This window comes from Mirounga angustirostris, unplaced genomic scaffold (genome assembly GCF_029215605.1).
Source record: "Mirounga angustirostris isolate CCGP_5_RB_7025 unplaced genomic scaffold, mMirAng1.0.hap1 SCAF_2, whole genome shotgun sequence".
Lineage (NCBI taxonomy): Eukaryota > Metazoa > Chordata > Mammalia > Carnivora > Phocidae > Mirounga > Mirounga angustirostris.
In genome coordinates, this window is record NW_026991710.1 from 91,245,257 (window position 1) to 91,265,278 (window position 20,022).

A 20,022-nucleotide genomic window follows, 5' to 3' on the forward strand; every position below is an offset into this window, starting at 1 on the left:
TCAAGCTGGGGCAGCCACTCTGGAAAACAGTATGGAGGTTCCTCAAAAAGTTGAAAATAGAGCTACCCTATGACCCAGCAATTGCGCTACTGGGTATTTACCCCAAAGATACAAATGTAGTCATCCAAAGGGGCTCATGCACCCTAATGTTTATAGCAGCAATGTCCACAATAGCCAAACTATGGAAAAAGCCTAGATGTCCATCAACAGATGAATGGATAAAGAAGATGTGGCACATCTTTTTTACCTATAATACCCTCTAGTTCCATCCGCTTGTCGTTGCAAATGGCAAGATTTCATTTTTATGCAATCAAAAAATGAAATCTTGCCATTTGCAACGACAAGCGGATGGAACTAGAGGGTATTATGCTAAGCGAAATAAGTCAATCAGAGAAAGACAAGTATCATATGATCTCACTGCTATGTGGAATTTGAGAAATAAGACAGAGGATCATAGGGGAAGGGGAGGGAAAATGAAACAAGATGAAACCAGAGAGGGAGACAAACCATAAGAGACTCTTAATCTCAGGAAACAAACTGAGGGTTGCTAGAGTGGAGGGGTGGCTGGGTGATGGACACTGGGGAGGGTATGTACTATGGTAAGTGTTGTGAATTGTATAAGACTGATGAATCACAGACCTGTGCCCCTGAAACAAATAATACATTATATGCTAATTAAAAATAAAAGAGTTCCAGCTAAATTGTTTGAAAACTACTGTCTATTTAATGATCTCTGTTTTAAAAAATTAAAGATTTGTGTCAACTTTCTCTTGACATATCTATCTACACAGAATATGTATATATATATATATATATTCATACACAGAATTTATATATGTATTCATACATAGAAAATTACACATAAGTGCACAAATTAGTGAATTTTTACTACTCGGAACACATTCAGACCAAGAAACTAAACTTGACCAACATCCCAAAAGCCCCAGTCATATCCTTCCCAACCGCTATCCTTACTCAAAAAATGATCACTATCCTGACCTCCAATACCATAGATTAGTTTTATTTGTTTTTGAACTTGACATAGCAGAATCATTCAGCATACAGTCTCTTGTATCTGGCTTTTTTTGTTCAGCACTGCATTTGGAATTCATCTATATTATTCTGTTATGTAAAGTACCTTTCGTTGCTTCATAATATTCTATTGTGTGACTATACCACAAGTAATGTATCTATTCTATCGATGATGGTCATTTGGATTATTTCTAGATTTTGGATAGTGCAAACAGTGCTACTATAAACATTCTTCAACAGGCCTTGTGGTGAACTTATATTTGCATTTCTGTTGGGTATATTCTTAGGAAGGGAATTAGAGGGTCCTAGAGTGTAGTGGATATGGTCAGTTTTTAAAGTTGCTGCCTAATGGTTTTCCCTAGCGGGTATCCCAGTTGTTATTTCTTCAGCAGTGTATAGAATCACAGCTGTTCCACACCCTTACCACCACTTGATAATTTCTGTCTTCTAGCTTTTGTCAGTGGGTGACTGGGTGGAGGGTTATATAGTTTTATTTCATTATTGTTTAACTTTTTATCTTTGTTAACTTTTTCTTATGTTTATCAACAACTTAGACATTGCTTTTGTGATGTGCCTATTTAAATCTTTTGCCCATTTTAATTTTTTAAGGAAATGTATTCTTTCTCTAATACTCTCCCTTTTGTGAATTCAAGTTTCTGACCTGTATTATTTTCTTTCTCTCTGAAGAACTTCTTTTAACATTTCTTGCAAGGCAGTTCTTCTGGTGACAAATTTCCTAAATTTCTGTTTGTTTGAGAAAGTATTTCTCCTCCACTTTTGAAAGATAATTTCACTGAATAAAATTCCAGGTCGGTGGGATTTTTTTTCAATCAACATATTAAATATTTTGCTCCACTTTCTTTGTGCTTGCATGGTTTCTAAAAAGATGTCCAATGTAATTCTTATCCTTTTTCCTTTATGGGTAATACCCCACCCCCCGTCCCTACCCCAGTTTCTTCCAAGATTTTCTCTTTGTCTTTGATTTTCTGCAGTTTAAATGATTTACCTAGGCACAGATATTTTGATATTTATCCTGTTTGGTATTCTCTCAGATAACTGGATCTTTCATTAAGTTTGGAAAATTCTCAGTCAATATTACTTCAAATATTTCTTCTTCTTTCCTCTTCCCATTAGGTGTATGTTACATGTTACATCTTCATAACTGTTCCACAGTTCTTGGATATTCTATTCCATATATTTTTTTTTCATTCTTCTTTCTCTTTGTTTTTCAGTTTGGGAAACCTCTAGTGACATTCCTTCAAACTCGCTGACTTTCCTTTAGCTGTGTCCAGTTTACTGATGAGCCCCATTAAAGGCATTCTTTATTTTTGTAATAGCGATTTTGATATCTAGCTTTTTCTTTTGGATCTTCCTTAGAATTTCAATCTTCTGCTTACATTTCCCATCTGTTTTTGCTGTTTACCTTTTCCATTAGTGCTCTTAGCATATCAAGTTATTTTAAATTCCCAGTCTGATAATTCCAAATTCTCTGCCATGCCTGAGTTTAGTTCTGATACTTGCTTTATTTCTTCAGACTATGTCTTTGCCTTTTAACATGACTTTATTCTAAGTCAGACATGGTGTATCAGGAGAAAGGAACTGAGGTAGATGGGCCTTCATTGTAAGGTTTATGGTTATATGGCTAGCAGTAGACTATGTTCACTGTTTGCTGTAGTTGTGGTGTCATGGGCTAAAATTTCCTCTAGTGTCCTTTTTTTGTCTCCCCTGTTGTCTTTGAGTTTCCCTAGAGCCTCCTTGGGGACTGAGATTTGCAGTTCTTTTGGCTTTAACCCTTGTGATTACCCAGGAGCCCTATGAATGTTGTAGTAAGGTGTGGGACACGGGAAGCATTCTGTAAGGTCCTATAGTTAGGTCTCAATCTTCTAGTGAGCCTAAGCTGGATATTTCTCTTCCTCCACATTAAAGGCTAAAGGCGGTTGGAGTTGAGTATCTTCCTTTTCCAGGTCTGTTAGGGTTTGGTAAAACTTCAGTTGGTTAGGCTCTGGTAAAATAGTTTACTTTAACAGCAGACCTTGTTAAGAACAGAAAGTTCTGGGCATATTTCAGAATGGTTACTTTTCCTCTTCTGCTGCCAGAAGTAGGAGGGGATTTTCCATTGATCGTTAGGCTGTGAGGATTTGTAATAACATTCCTCAAGTTGTAACTTTGTAGTTTGATAAAGCAGAAAAAAATTTGCAAGTATTTATTACATATTTTTAAAAATTCATTTTTGATGATAATTCTCTTGACTGTTAGGGAGAGAGTCCATATTTTGTTTAAATCCATGCCCTTTTTGAAGGAGAGGGAATCATAAGTCACAAATTTACACTTTGATGGGAGATACAAAGATCCTCTAAACAGCTTAAGCATTCTAGGTATCATTTAAATGGTGTTCATGATTCAGTTTTGGATAATGAAAGATATTTTTAAATTGTCTTTCTTCCATTTAAAAAATAGAACTATTTCAAGGTGGTGGAGATTGATATGTTAGAGAAATTTTAAGCATTATTCTTCCAAGCCTCTATCGGTAAAGATATAAAATAGAGAGAGATCAACTTTAATTAAGGTCTTGTCTATATAATTCCCTTACAGATAAAAAAAATATCACAGGAGTTTTTAGTTGTTGGTTGTTGAATACATTATGTAAAGTAGAGGCCTTTGCTTTTTTTAATTAGATTATTTTATGATGTTACACAATTTGGAATTAGTGAAGACCAAGAGTTATTTAAATTATAACTTAGGGAAATCAGCTCTCTGTGTAAGCATTAAAAAAAGGAACTAATAATAAGGTAGAAATCTGTTTAAAGATAAATGTTAAAGGAAACACATGTGCTTTAAGGCAATACTGAATCCAATTATAATCTGACAGCTATTTCATGGGGAGAACAATGCATTAAAATATTTGGACCTCCAAACACATAATGTACAATACTACAGTGAAACTACTTTTGAATAGCTAATAAAAATATGCAGCTGTTTAAATAATAGAACTTCCAGGGTCCAGCTTTATGTGTTTAACATTTTTTTTCTCTTAGTATTTGTCTTTTCAGTAGTTAGATTACTATCCCAAATAGTTCACTAACTTAATTTATTATTTTTCCAACAAAGGTAAGTACATCTCAGGTAGCTAAATGCCTATAATATTGCCTCTTAGTAATATAACAAGATGATAAGTGCTAATTTTTTCCAAATGATGCATCAATGAGGCATGCAATATGCGTTCAGCTGTTCAGAGAATAGAAAACCACAACCAAGATATGGCAAATTAAAAGACCGTGGCAGCACCACGGGTGGTGGGTAGGGAGAGGGATGCATTGCGACCGAGGCTTTCCACTCCGGCTTGATTCATTTTCACCGTGAGTGGTGTCTGCAGCAGGAGAATAGTATTTGACCTCCAGAAATTGCAAGTCGTACTTTCACAGTTGCCTACTTTGCATTTGTCACTGATGCCCCTCTTTTTACTACTAGAAATTAGATATATAGAACTATGCACAAAGGGAACTTATTCTTGGAAAGCACCACGGTTGAGAAATTTTCCATATCGTGCTCTGGTAAACACGTATTTTGCCTTTGCTTTCCCCACCATATTTAATGTGTTATGATGTCTCAGATTTTTCTCTCTTAATTTTGAAAAGTTAATTAAAAGAAGTGGAAGAATGGGATGGAGAGTTTCTAAAAACAAGTCAAATTCATTTGAACAGTAAAAATAATTGCTGTGCGAAATTAAGGTGCAAGCACATGCCTGCTCTAATTGGTGCATACTTATTAGGAGCTCTTCATTTGCAACCTCTCTCGGTGTTTGGGGCCCATGATAACGTGGATACTTAAGGGAAAAGTATGATTAGAGATGGTGTAGTTCATTCAGTATACATTTCTTAGTGTTTGATGTGACTGAACTGAGCGTCACATATGATTTTACACTTTTATCCTTTCAGACAACTGACAGGTCTCTAATCTCCATCTTAGAACCTTCACTCAGCTTGAACTTTGGCTCATAAAGGTCATTTTTGAACCACTTGGGACAGAGAGCCGCGTCCATGAAATCCCACAGAGTCGATAGATACGATAATAGCTTTAGGCACATTTTCTTAAGACCCAAGGGGAAAGACAATTTCAATAAATGTAAAACTATGCCATCTACAATCCACACAATATCTTAGAAAATCTCATAGGAATAAATCTTCTCTTTTCCTTCAGGCAAGAACCTCCTTAACAATAACAATGCAAGACACTATTAAGGGCATAAGGTACTAACTATAGCAAAAAAAAAAAAAAAAAAATACACACAATCTATTAGACAGAGAGCCTCAAACACAAAAAGAACATCCATTTGCTGTACCTCGCTTGCCTCACAACTGCTCGTGAAGCATGTTCTGAATAATTAGACCTTAAATTGTTAAAGAGACTATGAATTGTATGAACCAAGTTAATAATGTGAAAATGACTTAGGTGTATCATTCAATTATGGAATGCTTTAACTGTAGTCCCTCTTTTATTTTCTCTTTACCTTTTAGTCTCCAGCTCATAAAAATAAAAAATCCTCACAGGTTAGCTATGTCAGGATAATTAACAAAAGGTTCCTCAGCAGCAGATGTCTGAGATAAGTAGTAAAGGGCATTCTCTTCCCTTGACATGCCATCAAAGGGAAAAACAACAAATATTTAAATGAAAGAAGTAAAAACTATGTGGGTGTATGTTTTAATATCTGAATAATTAACAGATTTTTAAATCATGACTTAAGCTGTAGGAAAATTAAGAGATCTCATGACCATGTTAATATTAATTTTTTCTTGCCTGCCACAAATTATAGCATTGTCTTTGATTTTTTTTTCCTTCCCTCGATATATTTCATGATGCAAAAGAATGCTTCTTGAAAGTAAAGTATCCCCTCCAGCGAAATATTTCACTCAATTTGCCTCAGAGAATAATGCCGGCCGGAAAAAAAAAAAAAAGATGCTTCAGAAAAACTTAAAATTCAACAACTTAAAAGTATTTTTTTTTACTGATCTCTCAAATAATATTGTTAAATAAGTCAAAATAAGTGAATTCCAAAATTCAAATTTTTATTTTAATTTATACTTAAACTTTATCTTAATATTCTATATTTTGTGCCTTTCTTCTCTTTTGCATTTATTTTAAATAGTAATGTGAATGAAATCAACCACAAATCCCATCCTCCGAAATAATCTCCATAGAGATTATATCAGGAAGGGTTTTCTTGTTTACTTTTAAAAGGTCTCCTGAATATAGCTGGTGCCAACAGAGAAATTCTTCTAAAGGTAGTATAGGGATTTTAATCTGCCCCTTACCAGGAAGTGACGGAGGCCAATGCAAATAGCACTCATCTGATTCTGTAAAACTCATAATAAGAAATAATGAAGCATCTGGTAGACAGCAAAAGGTCAAGGAAGAAACATTTTGAAACAAAGTGTATCAGTCCCTCTGGCAAAGACTTAGAGGTTGGCAAAGACTGTTGTTGCTTCAGGAAGCTTTTGTGTCTCATATTCAGACTAAGAATATATATTCCTCCGTGTGCTCAGTAATGCATTCAGAGCAGAATTAGTCCTTAGTACCAGTAACAGAGCATGAGCATGGTCTACCTTTTTTCCCTCAGTAGTTGAGGGCGGTGATTTTAAAGCTTTGCTGCTTCTTAGAATCCCCAGGAGAGCTATGAAAACTTGCCATGCTAATGAAACCAGAGACCCTGGGCACCAGTTGTGGCTAAGGTTCTGCGGGTGCTGACAATGTGCAGCCAAATTTGAGAACCAATGATTCAGAGCTTTTAGAAGGCACAAGTAGATGCAAATGTGTGTGGACGTGCAAATGTAAGGCACCCATATTCTTGTATCGGCTTTAAAATGGGCCTAGGGAATGATGTAGAACCAGTTGCAAATCCTTGAGTAAAAGAGTGGGGTGACAGGGAATTCATTCAGATAAACACTGGGATTAGATGTGCAAAAGGGTTTCTCATTCAGAGTATATGGCTTAATTTCTTATGATAGGGATTTGGATATAAATGAGATTCATGTAATTGAAGTTTCCTGAATATTCACTTTTTAGGAGATTATCTCCATTTTGGCAAGTGAGAATGTTTCTGGATCCTGGGAAGAAAAATCTCAATATGCTGCCACTGATTTGGGAGTTGTAGCTTCAGGAAGAATAACACCTGATAACTGACAAGAATATCACTGATAAGTCTAGTGTTTTAAAACCAGCTTAGCCATTTGTGGGTTCCTATATATCAACTTTTTTTCCCTTATTTTTCTTTATTTTTCTGGAAGTTTTCAACTACTAGTACTTTGATCGTGTAAACACTCTCACACCCTTATCAGACACGAACTTCACATGAATCCCTCATTGGTTGGCTTTTACACCTAGTCTTAAAATCTAAAGGGAACCAATTTTAGAGTTCATTAGTCATATCTAATTTATACAAAAGAATGGTAGGATGATGGTTTTGATAATAGTGGGTATGCTGTCTTTCATAGCTGATATCACAATACATTAAATCCAAACTACTCACTTTACTGACTTTCTTAAAAAACAGAAAATTTGTCATGAGCTTAGTCTGGATCTATATTCTGATGCTGTTTTATATATTTGAAATAAATTAATGTTATGGGGGATTTTTTTCTCCTTAAAAATTGTATTCTATCTTAAATCACTTTAGAATAGTCTAAGACAAATCCAAAATGTTCTGAAGCTACATAGTCGTAATAATTACACTCTGTAAGTACACCAAAAATCATTGAGTTGTACACTGAAAACAAATAAATGTCATTAAATGTCAATTACACCTCATTAAAACTGTTAACGAAAACAAAAAAGAAACAAAAACAATTTCCGTAGTATAGTGAGAAATCATTTAAATAATAAAATTCTTGTTGTACCCTGCATTCTAGCCATATCATTATTTTTAAAGATTTTATTTATTTATTTGACAGAGACACAGCGAGAGAGGGAACACAAGCAGGGGGAGTGGGAGAGGGAGAAGCAGGCTTCCCGCTGAGCAGGGAGCCTGATGCGAGGCTTGATGCGGGGCTCGATCCCAGGACCCAGGGATCATGACCTGAGTGGAAGGCAGACACTTAATGACTGAGTCACCCAGGCTCCCCTAGACATATCATTTGATAAACACGACAGCACTTTTGCCCTGGGCCATGATCCCATCAGGAAAAATGTTTATCTGCCACCATTCCACCCTTTGAAATCCTGTCCATTCTTCAAGGACCACCTAATGTCTCACTGTTTAACAAAATGGAGTCTGGTAAGTTCCATAAAAGAAAAGAAGCTTGTTTTTTGATGATCGGTGATCATCAAGGAACAGAGGTTGAAGGAGTAGGAGACAGTGAATATATGATATGTTTATATTTGGAATATATTTTCCAATATTTAACAAGTAAAATAATAAATTTGATACAGAATTTGTATGTTGTCTAAAAAAGTAATGAATTAAAGTATTTATGAAACACTGCTCAATAATATGTGAGTAAACATACATAATATGAATAAGCATACATCATAATAATATCTCATTTGATATCATTGGGAATGAATTTTCTAAATGCCTGAAATTTGCTTCTAACTGTAGTGTCCCTATAAAAATGAGTATTATTAATGGAAAACACACAGAATTTGTTTAGTTTCTCTTAGAAACATTCGGTTTTGTTCTTTAGTGACTATGAAGTGAAAGGCAGTTGCTGCCGTGTTAAAACAACTGGATAGAAGCAAATATAGGAACAGAAGAAATAGGAGAAATGACTGAGGGAAAACAAACAAGAAATAAGGGATGGACACAAGTTTGGATTTTCTGAATGTATCACTCCAAACATTGATTCCATTCCCAATATTATTCAAGACTGGTGGGTTATATGTATAATTTGTATAACAGTCTCAAGGTCCATAATAACCCAGGTCTATAACCTGTCAAGGGTAAATATTCTTCACATATTAATGCCATCTTAGAGGATTATGAATCCCAGGATAGTGCAATGAAAATACTAAAGAGAACATTGAAAATTGCCAAGTACCATGCCAATTATATGGGACCAGTATGATTTTCATAATGAAAATATTTACCAAAATTCATTCCATTTTGAAAAATATAGTTTATTAAAACCATGACATAATTACTATATTTTAGAAATATTTCCATCAAAGAGAAATACCATTTTAACTAAAAGTATCTGTGCTTGGATATGAATCTGTGATTTTGAACCACTTTTTTCTTGGACATCTTTTCTTTAAGAAGTCATATAAATGAAGTTTGGTATAGACAAAGAATCAGCAATCTCTCGGAAGCCATACACTAAGCTAGCATTTTCTATTTTTATCTTCTACTTAAAGAGTAGGAAAGGACCCATAGGACTACCAGAATAGGAAGATATAGGACCAGACATTAAGATTCAACACAACTTCTCATGAAGCCACAAGAGTATCTTGTCAAATCTTTTGGGGGCCTGTATGCCTGAACTAAATCTAGTAGAAAAATGGCAGCCTTCATGTTTCCTATAAGTGAAAAAAAGGGTAAATAGACCTACATAATATTTTAGAAGAATTACCTGCAATTCTTATGGTCTGTTCTCTCTTTTAGTGGCTAATTCATAGCTGCCCATTTGGAGGAAACACAACAGAATTAGATGTCAGATAAGTAGGATTTTAGATCTGTATCAACCACAATTTAGTTGTATCATGGTTAAGTCACTTAATAAGAGATACCATTTATGCACCAAAAATATTGTTTAATGTGGGACAATACAGGAGGTAGAAGCTTCTGAAAATATAAATTGCTAAAATCAAGATTAAAAATGATAAGGAATGTAAAGAGTATATAACCAAATAAAGTCATTTTTTTCCTCAAGATTTTGCTCCTTAAGTTACTTAAGGTTCATTACAGCTTAAATTATCTGAAATGGAAGAAGATATTGAAAATTCAGCACAAGTGGAAGCTCAATAAAGCATTCATCTATTCAGACTAAGCAGGAGATTGAAGATAGTCATTCATTTATTCATTCAGCCTTGATTATTGATAATTGAATAGAAACTCTGCTCTAGGCACTGTATTGGGCCTTGGGATTAAATAGTGAGTCAAAATAGTTCTAATCCCTGTTCTTAGGTAGTGTACATTCTAGAGGGAGACATAAACATTAATCAAACACACACAAATGTAAAATTGAACCGGGAAAGTACTTTTAAAAATAGAGTGATATTATAATATATGGGGATTTAATATTTTCAGGGAAGCCAAGGAAGCTTTTTCTTAATAAAGGACATGTGATTTGACATCTGAAGGTTAAATAGGACTTAGCTAGGTAAGAGGGGAGGAAATAGTGTATCAGTCTGAGAGAACAGTACAGATAAAAACACTTGACAGAACCAACCATGGTGCATATACACAGTAACGAGCCAAAGTCTAATATAACAGGGGCAGGAAGAAGGATAGTAATGGTTCCAGATAAGACTGGAGTAGGATAGCAATCCAAATCACTTAAGTCCTTGTAGATCATTCTCAATTGTGCCTATCTATGAGCAAAGGGAAATTACTGGACAGTTTTAAGTAGGAAGATGATATAAATTGATTTACTTCTAGAATAGATTGCTCTGGTTATTTTGTGGAGAATGGGTGGGTAGGATACCAAAACAGATGGAGATAGACAAGTTAGTATAGATAAACAAATTAGTAGGATATAACAGAACAGGCAAAAGGTGATGACAACTTGGCCTAAGAAGGTGGTGGGGGGAAACAAAGACATGGAAAGATTCAAGAAATATTTAGTAGGTAAAATTGACAGAGTGTATTATTAATACTTAATTAATACTTAATTAAAATAATTAATGTTGAGGATGTTGAAGGAGAGAGAGATCTCAGAAATGAGTCTTAGTTTTTTAGCTGGTATAACTAGATGGAACATGAGGTCATTCATTGATTAGAGGAAGGAAGCAATGGAAAGGTCATGAATGTAGTCTTGGTTATGTTGAATTTGTGATGCTTTTGAGCTAGTCAAGAAATGTTAAACCGTTAGAAAACCTTATGAGTCAGAAGCTCAGAGGAGATGCCTTACCTGGAGTTAAATTTTATGGGTCATCTCTATCTAGTTGAATGAGACCATCTGGGGAAAAAGTGTAGAATGAGAGGTAGAGATGGATTAGATTTTAGGGTCAAGGAATTTAACTTGCAATAGACAAGCAGAGGAGGATGAGTCCAGCAAGGAGAAGAATAGCCAGATAGGTAAAAAACATGAATTATACAGGTCCGCTTTTCAAAAGCTCACGTTAGGCCACTTTGCTTTTATGAAAGACTTACATCAATATCTTTTTGGTAACTGAAAGAATCCAAAGAGGATTTTTGCTTTTATGAAAAAAGGCGGAAAGCAAAAATAGCATTCAGCAGTCAGCAATATCAGTGAGATATTACTGAAGCAGGATACGCTAAGCAGCGAGAGTGGCGCCGCCGAACCCCTTCCCTGGGAACGACACTCAGCATCCAGCCACCATAGCGTTGAACTGTGTCTGTGAGCATCTGTGCTTTATCTCAACTTGTTTTGTGCATTCCTTCACAAGATGTGTCCTCAGATTTCAGAAAAATCTAGGAGAGGTTGTTTACTGGGTCTGGGGTTGCTAAAAAATTTTCCGTATATACAGAATTGTTGAATCGCTGTGTTAGACACCTGAAACTAATATAACACCGTATGTTACCTATACTGGAATTAAAATTTAAAAACTTAATTAAAAAAATTTCCATATAAATTAATGGTAATTGCTTCTTTGCTTTATGCCATTTCCACTTACAAAAGGTTTCAGGGGAATGCTCTACTTTCAGAAAGCAGGGGAAATCTGTATCTCAAAAGCCAAAGGAATAGCAGATTTTAAGGAAGACATGGTCAACCATGGGGAATACTGCTGTTGAAGTGTGATGAAAACTGAAAAGAATATGCACGACACTTTATGTCTTTTGTAAAATGGTTGGAAGCCAGAGTGAAGTAGGCTTGGAATGAAAATGTAGATTAAAACTAGAATAGTGAGTAGAGCTAACTCTTTCTAGGAAGAGTAAAAGGGTTAAGATTATAAGAAAGAACATGTATGTGGACAAAAAAAAAGAATTTTTTTTTAAAAAGATTTTATTTATTTATTTGACAGAGAGAGACACAGCGAGAGAGGGAACACAAGCAGGGGGAGTGGGAGAGGGAGAAGCAGGCTCCCCGCAGAGCAGGGAGCCCGATGCGGGACTTGATCCCAGGACCCCGGGACAATGACCTGAGCCGAAGGCAGTTGCTTAACCAACTGAGCCACCCAGGCGCCCAAGAATTTTTTTTTTTTTTTTTATTTCTAAAAGCATTGATGTAAAAGCTCAGCTTCCTCCTGAGAGTTTCCTGGGAAATGTTTACAATCAGTGCGGAAGGAAAGTGGAGTGAAGGTTTCAAAGGTACATAATACCATTGGGGACTGCTCACAATTATTAAGATTATTTTAGTTTCAAAAATAAACCTACTTTATATTTAGCATGACTGAGTTTACTGGATAACTGATGATTAACACCTTTAAGTTGAATCCTTTAAAAAGACAGAATTCATTTTAATAGAAATGTACTTAAAAGGTATACTCCCCTGAATTGTTAAATGTAATGTACTGGTCGTAATTTTCACTCTATTACATGACTTGAAATTACTACCACCACTAATCATTCAATGTGTTTATAGAAGAGTATTTTCCTTAGGGTTTATTGCCATTTGTTGGCCTCTATGTTATGTCTCTCCATTTACTTTTTTATTTTAACTATGTAGATCTTCCTTTAAAGTGTGCCTTTCTCTTACTGCGATAAAGAATCACTTTTCACTAAAATAAGCAAGTGATTCTTTTTAATTTCTTTTTATATTAGACATTATGGCTTTCTGGAGGTTAAAATGATATGTAACATAGAGGTAAATAAGGTCAGAGAGAGAGACTGAGTCTTTTGTTAATGAGTAGTATTCATGCGTGTTGGTTCTTGAGATAAGTTTTTACTTACTTTTACTTACTTTAGAGTAAGTAAGTATTGCTTTCTGGTACCTTATGTGTTCTGCTTGAAAACCTGGGCATGCATTTCACTTTATTTGTGTTTTCAGTGATGATTATAGTTATCTGACACATTAAAGGTATTGTTATTGTTATCTCTTATTGTTTTGGTTTTGGTTGGTTAAGGTATTCATTGTGTTCCCATATCTATTTAATTAAAGCACAAACCTTATTTGTTTTCCCTGTAAAATTGTGCCAATAACATTAAAGTAGATAACATGAGGAGATTTCTTGGCTCATACATCAGAGTCCACAGTTGCTCAAGCTTCAGGAGAATGAGAGAATGTAAACTTCATGAAGGCAGGGAGTTTGTCTTTGTGGGTTTTATTTATTTTTATTGTTGTTGCTGCTGCGGTTTTAAGGTGTATTTTTACCAATTGTCCTTTTTTTGCTACAGAATTAATGAGGAATGGAATGAATATTGGAGAAGTGATCAGAATACTCATTTACTTTCTTCTTATGGTTATTGTCAGGATTAAAGGTAATAATGCATATGGAATTTCTAGGGCTTAACTTAGTGAACACTGTACAGATGTTGAGTATGGTTTCTATTATCATCATCAGATCTATACTTGTACCATTTTCTAAATGTATTTGACAGAAACAAACATTGTGGATGAAAAGAACAACTCTGGACTGGTTACATGATTTCAGCTTTGCTATTTTATTTTTATTTTATATGTACCAAGAAGTTAAGTTAAGGGAATTGAGGAAAGGGAGTCATCTTGAAGATCTTGGTATCACCCATGAAGAGAATAAAGATAAAGCACAAATTATGGGTGTGTTAGTGGTACAGGAAGGAGAGTTTTAGATTTATGGAACTCTGATTTTTCTAAACAGATGTCCTCATCATGGAAGTTATTGTAGTCTCCACTTAACCAGATGGGATACCAAACTCCCTGTTGTGTTCGGAACTGGCAGGGCTCATTAAGTTGGCTTTAAATTGGGTATTAAGGGAGGATCTTTTGCTTAGCCCAAATAATCTCAACATGCACAATGAAGAGAATAGGGAGTTCTACAAGCTAAGATGAAATATAAGATAAGTGATAAGTAATATTAACATACTGGACTTAATTGTCTATAAGTAACTACAAAGTAAATGGGAAATTAAAAAGATTAACTGGAAATGTTTCTAAATGATGGAGAATATGACCTGTTGAGCATAATAAAAATGGAAAGATAACATTTTCTTAATTGGAATATCAAAACTGGTAGGTAAAATATACTCTATAAAGAAGACTAAGAGGAAATTGAACTTGAGGAATAAGCGTTGTATATGAGATCCAAAAAATAGAAGAAAAAGAAAAAAGTGGCTTGTTATATTAAAAATGGTAATATTGGGGAAAGTCTTTTGATTTAAAGATACAAAAGAATAAAATAAAAGACTGTAGTAGGTATATACTAAAACATAAGTGGTGACAATTTCAACTTGTTAGTCCTTTAAAATTTTGGACCAGGGACTATTTTGGACTCTTTAAAATAAAAAACCACTACATATTGAGATATCAAATGAATAATATTTATGTATATTCACTCATGTAATATTCAATGAACATATGAGTTGATAGGCCTAGAGCAATGAAATATTAATGGAGGTGGTATTGGTAATAATAAAAATTATTTTATGTTTTAGAAATAAAGTATCTATAAAGATACTGAACTTATTGTACTAAATAAAACTTATTTTACTTTACTGGGCTAATTTTACTAAACAAATTTTACAGGGGTATATGCAGACAGTTAATAAATTTAGTGAAAACAAACAATGAGTGATTGCATATTACCTACATGATATCTGATTAAAAGGAATAAACTAAATTGATTAGCCAAGCTTTAACCTTTAGAGACTGTGAGAGGCAGCAGATCCATTAATATTTATGATTGATACAGAATATCAGATATTAATAATAGCTACTTTAATATGTTAGTTTTGAGCAGAGGTCTTAAATTAAATCTCTTTATTTACAGTTGTGTAACTTTGAACAGATTATTAATTCCTCTATACCTCATTTTTTCTATTCTATACAATGAGAATATTACTTATCTGGATTTTTTTGGTAGATAATTGTTCTATAGATTTAACTTAGTGTTCAGCACATAATGGAAACTAAATAAATGATAGCTAAAAAAATAAAGTTTAATTTTATAATTACCAAAATTAGCCAAGCCAAATTTTATTCTAGAAATGTGAATTCAGGAATAAAAATATAAAATAATAATAATTTGCATCTTCACATACTATTAATCTTTGCCAATATTAACTAATTAATATATAAAGCTAGTCTTTGGGAAACAGAGTATCACTTCTACCAAAGAAAAGAGGGAAGTGAAACTCAGGAAAAGTTAAATCACTTGCCCCAAATCACAGAATGAGTGAGAATTGTTCTGAAACAATGTGTGGAAGTTTCCAAAGTATTAGTTTTGTTAATTTCTATGCCATTTGTGGATCTTGAGAAGTAGTCTTTAAAAAATATAAGTCAATCAGAGAAAGACGTATCATATGACCTCACTGATATGAGGAATTCTTAATCTCAGGAAACAAACTGAGGGTTGCTGGAGTGGGGGATGGGGTGGGAGGGATGGGGTGGCTGAGTGATAGACATTGGGGAGGGTATGTGCTATGGTGAGTGCTGTGAATTATGTAAGACTGTTGAATCACAGACCTGTACCTCTGAAACAAATAATACATTATATGTTAAAAAAAAAAAAAAAAAAAGAAGAAGAAGAAGATAGCAGGAGGGGAAGAATGAAGGGGGGGAATCGGAGGGGGAGACGAACCATGAGAGACGATGGACTCTGAGAATCAAACTGAGGGTTCTAGAGGGAAAGGGGGTGGGGGAGGGGTTAGCCTGGTGATGGGTATTAAAGAGGGCACGTACTACATGGAGCACTGGGTGTTATACACAAACAATGAATCATGGAACACTACATCAAAAACTAATGATGTAATGTATGGTGATTAACATAACATAATAATAATAAAAAAAGACAGGAAGCTAATAAAAAAAGGCAGGAACTTAATTTAAAAAAAGTACAGTTTTATACTGGCTAAGTGGTTAAGAAATTCACAAGAATTACAATAAATATGGCACCTCAAACTGAAAAAAATATATCTAATAGCTGAATACAAAGGAATTATACCCTTAAAGAAGTGGGGAATATATTTTTATCCCAAAGATACAAATGTAGTGATCTGAAGGGGCACATGCACCCCGATGTTTATAGCAGCAATGTCCACAATAGCCAAACTATGGAAAGAACCCAGATGTCCATTGACAGATGAATGGATAAAGAAGATGTGGTATATATATACAATGGAATATTATGCAGCCATCAAAAATGAAATCTTGCCATTTGCAACAACATGGATGGAACTAGAGGATATTATGCTAAATGAAATAAGTCAATCAGAGAAAGACAATTATCATATCATCTCACTGATATGTGGAATTTAAGAAATAAGGCAGAGGCTCATAAGGGAAGAGAGGAAAAAGTAAAACAAGATGAAACCAGAGAGGGAGATAAGCCATAGGAGACTCTTAATCTTAGGAAACAAACTGAGGGTTGTTGGAGGGAGGTGGGTAGGGAGACGGGGAGGCTGGGTGATGGACGTTAGGGAGGGTATGTGTTATGGTGAGCTCTGGCTGTTGTGTAAGACTGATGAATCACAGATCTGTACCCCTGAAACAAATAATACATCGTATGTTAGTTAAAAAAAAATAATAATTAGAAGCGGGAAATATATTTTAAACATTTAAAAAATATGTTTCTTAAACACATAACTTTGAAATGAAGGATTTTAATTTACTTTCAGCTTTGAGACAAGGGTCTTTATTTGTAATAGTTATGGTTATAAAAGTTATAATAGTTATGTATATACATAACATCTTCTTACTTTAATTGTGGGGGAAGGATGCCCTAGGAATACAATCAAGACATTTGGTTCACAGCAAAAGTAGTAAGATCATAGCTTCTAGATTTGATCAAAGATAAGCCCCAATTTATTTCTAAACTCTTTTCTATATTCATGCTGTAATTTACTGAGTGCCTATTAATAACCAGGTACCATGCTAGCTTTTGGATTCTGGACTGTTCTAAAATTACTCTACCAAGCATGGCTTTTTCACAATTCCTTCTTCCTTTCCTTCCTATGAGTCTAACTATCCCCTACTCATGTCCCCTATATAGACACAAATAGAAGTTTCTTTGCAAAATCCTAGCCATGTAATAATCCAATTTTATCATTTCTTCAAATTTTCTTAAATTATTCTAACTCCTTAGCCTGACACACTTTTTTTTTTCATAAACTTGTCCATTCCCTCTCTAAACTAATATTCTTCTCTTCCCTGCATGCTTTCTGTGTTCTCATTACACTGAATTTTCACAACTCTATTGACATGTGATGTAAATGACCCAAGCCTTTAAGCTTTTACCCACATTTCCTCTATCTGGATAGATCCTCCTTTTCTTTTTAAAATGACATTCCCATTCTCATGATTAAATCATCTTTAACTCTTCACAATATGACAAGTATTTTCCTACTGTCCATGACACATTTCTAAAATATCTATAAAGGGGCGCCTGGGTGGCTCAGATGGTTAAGCGTCTGCCTTCAGCTCAGGTCATGATCCCAGTGTTCTGGGATCGAGTCCTGCATCAGGCTCCCTGCTAGGCGAGGAGCCTGCTTCTCCCTCTGCCCCTGCCTCTCTCTTTCTCTGACTTTCATGAATAAATAAATAAAACATTTAAAAATAAAATAAAATAAAATACCTATAAAACATCAAATTTGCAGAGTAGGCTTCAATTTGAGATTGAAGGTCAGCTTCTCTGTCAATCCTAGTAATTCCCAAACTTGCCTAAATTACAATAATTTTATGAGAATTAGCAGCTTATCACTAATGCCTTCCTGTCACTTTCATTTTTTTCTTCTTAAACATTTTTTTTCTTTTTTTAAACATTTTTGTAAGAAAGTAAAGGTAGTTTACAATTAAAGAGGCAACTAATTAATCAAACTGTTGAACAGAGAAAAATGATAACACTAAACAAATGGGATGGTTGATTGGCCTGCTATGCCCTGATAGTTTTGACATCAATGGTTCATTTGGATATTTAAAAAGCAATTTGGGGTTGTCAGAGTAAAATAAGCAAACAGTCAAATTGTTGCAAAAATGAATGAAAATTGAGGACTGTCAATTGCTAAAAATAGCTTTCATGTAATAATTTTGCTAAGGACTTTGTACTGTCTACAGAGTCCATCCAACAGTCCTATGAGGTAGTAGTCAGTAAAGATCTACTTTACAGAGGAGTAAGCTGGTAGTGTCCTCAATCACACAGCTATTTCATGGCACAGCTAAAATGCAAGTCCTGATCTTTCTGGTTCCAAGACCATTTATAATTATTCCCTTCCTAGGTGATGTTGTTCCATCTTCTGTGCCTAGTCTGCCCATTATCTTCATTACCATATTGTTTTCTTTTCTTTTCTTATTTTTTTCTTTTCTTTGTTTCCTTTTCTTCTTTCTTTCTTTCTTTCTTTCTTTCTTTCTTTCTTTCTTTCTTTCTTTCTTTCTTTCTTTCTTTCTTTCTTTTTCAGCATTCAAAATCTTGTAGTAACAAGGCAGGATCTGGGGTTGGTTTCTGTAGTCCCAGTTGGACCTGCGGCCTCCAGTGCCATCGAGCTTCCATTCCTTGGCTCGCACGTAGGGTTTGATATGGCTGTGAGCGGTTCCTGGGGCCTTGCCACAATGCCTGTATACCTCTCTGCCCTTGTGTGGACCAGAGAGCAAGATGGCGCCACAGCCCTGGGGGAATCCAGGGCCAACTGGTTAAAAGTAAGGATCTTGCTTCCAGTTTTGAGGATGCAGCCCTAGGCCCAGCTGCTCATGCATAGGACTCACACCTTCAGTCTGGGCACCTCCTGGACATGCACACCATTGGTTATACTTCTTACAACCACAGCTGTTTTGTTTTCCTGGCCAGGCAACTTCATCTTCCAGATCATCCGGGAAAGGGACAGAGGCGGCAGGTTGGTGCGACTCAGGAACAACCTCTTCAACACAACTTGGTTAAAGGTAGAGTTGGTTCATCTGGCCAGAAACCTGTATGTACAGCTTGACCAACAGTCTCAGGTAGATGTCCTGGCTCTTGGGCTCCTTGCGCAGAACCTCTTGGTCCTTGTTGTGGTAGGTGTCAACTCCCATGATGGCTCTCCTGCTCAGCCAGGTCTGGAGAGAGAGAACCTACATTGTTTCATTTTTGATGGTCACGAGACACATTAGACTGTAGACTTCTTCCAGAGTAGTCCTGAATCTAAAGGTATTTGATAGCCCCAAAGCCTTGCCAAATTTATATGCCTAGAGCTCCACAATAATTGCTGAATAAATAACTGAATAGACAAATAAATTAAAGAAATAGAAACATGTATGATAAGAATTATTGTATGTATAACCACAGGGTCGTTCTTTTTTCACCAACTTACAGACATTTTGGGGAGAGCTGACTTGTAATACTGTTCTATTATCCCTCTGTAGGGAATATAAGCCCAGTTCTTCAGTTTAAAGTGGAATTTAAATAAGGCAGCATATGCTATCTCGTTCCATCAAAAGCAGTAACTTACAGAAATGAATGGAACAATGAGTGGATATGCTTAGGTTGTCACACTGACGATGCCTCCTATCTCAGTGTTTGCTCTCTTGCTGAAGGTACCAGAGAATATTTTGAGGAAAGCAAAGGTTTAATCCTCCCAATTGTTGGTTTCAAAGGGCTTAAAATACCATTTCTATACTCCACTGCTAAATTACTCTGTACATCTCACTATTGAATTTTTAAGGCCCTGTTAGAACCTGTCTATTTAGCATCTGTAATCTCATCATGAAATAACGAATTCTGTGTATTTACCTCTCAATATGTAATGTACTTGTATTAGTATCACAATAAATCCTT

The 20,022-nt window shown here is 35.1% G+C and overlaps 1 pseudogene; it reads right to left on the bottom strand.

Annotated features, from left to right (window-relative positions):
• Positions 1–18,422: 18,422 nt before the first annotated feature.
• On the bottom strand, positions 18,423–19,280 carry LOC123848874 (large ribosomal subunit protein eL18-like; annotated as a pseudogene).
• Positions 19,281–20,022: the final 742 nt, after the last annotated feature.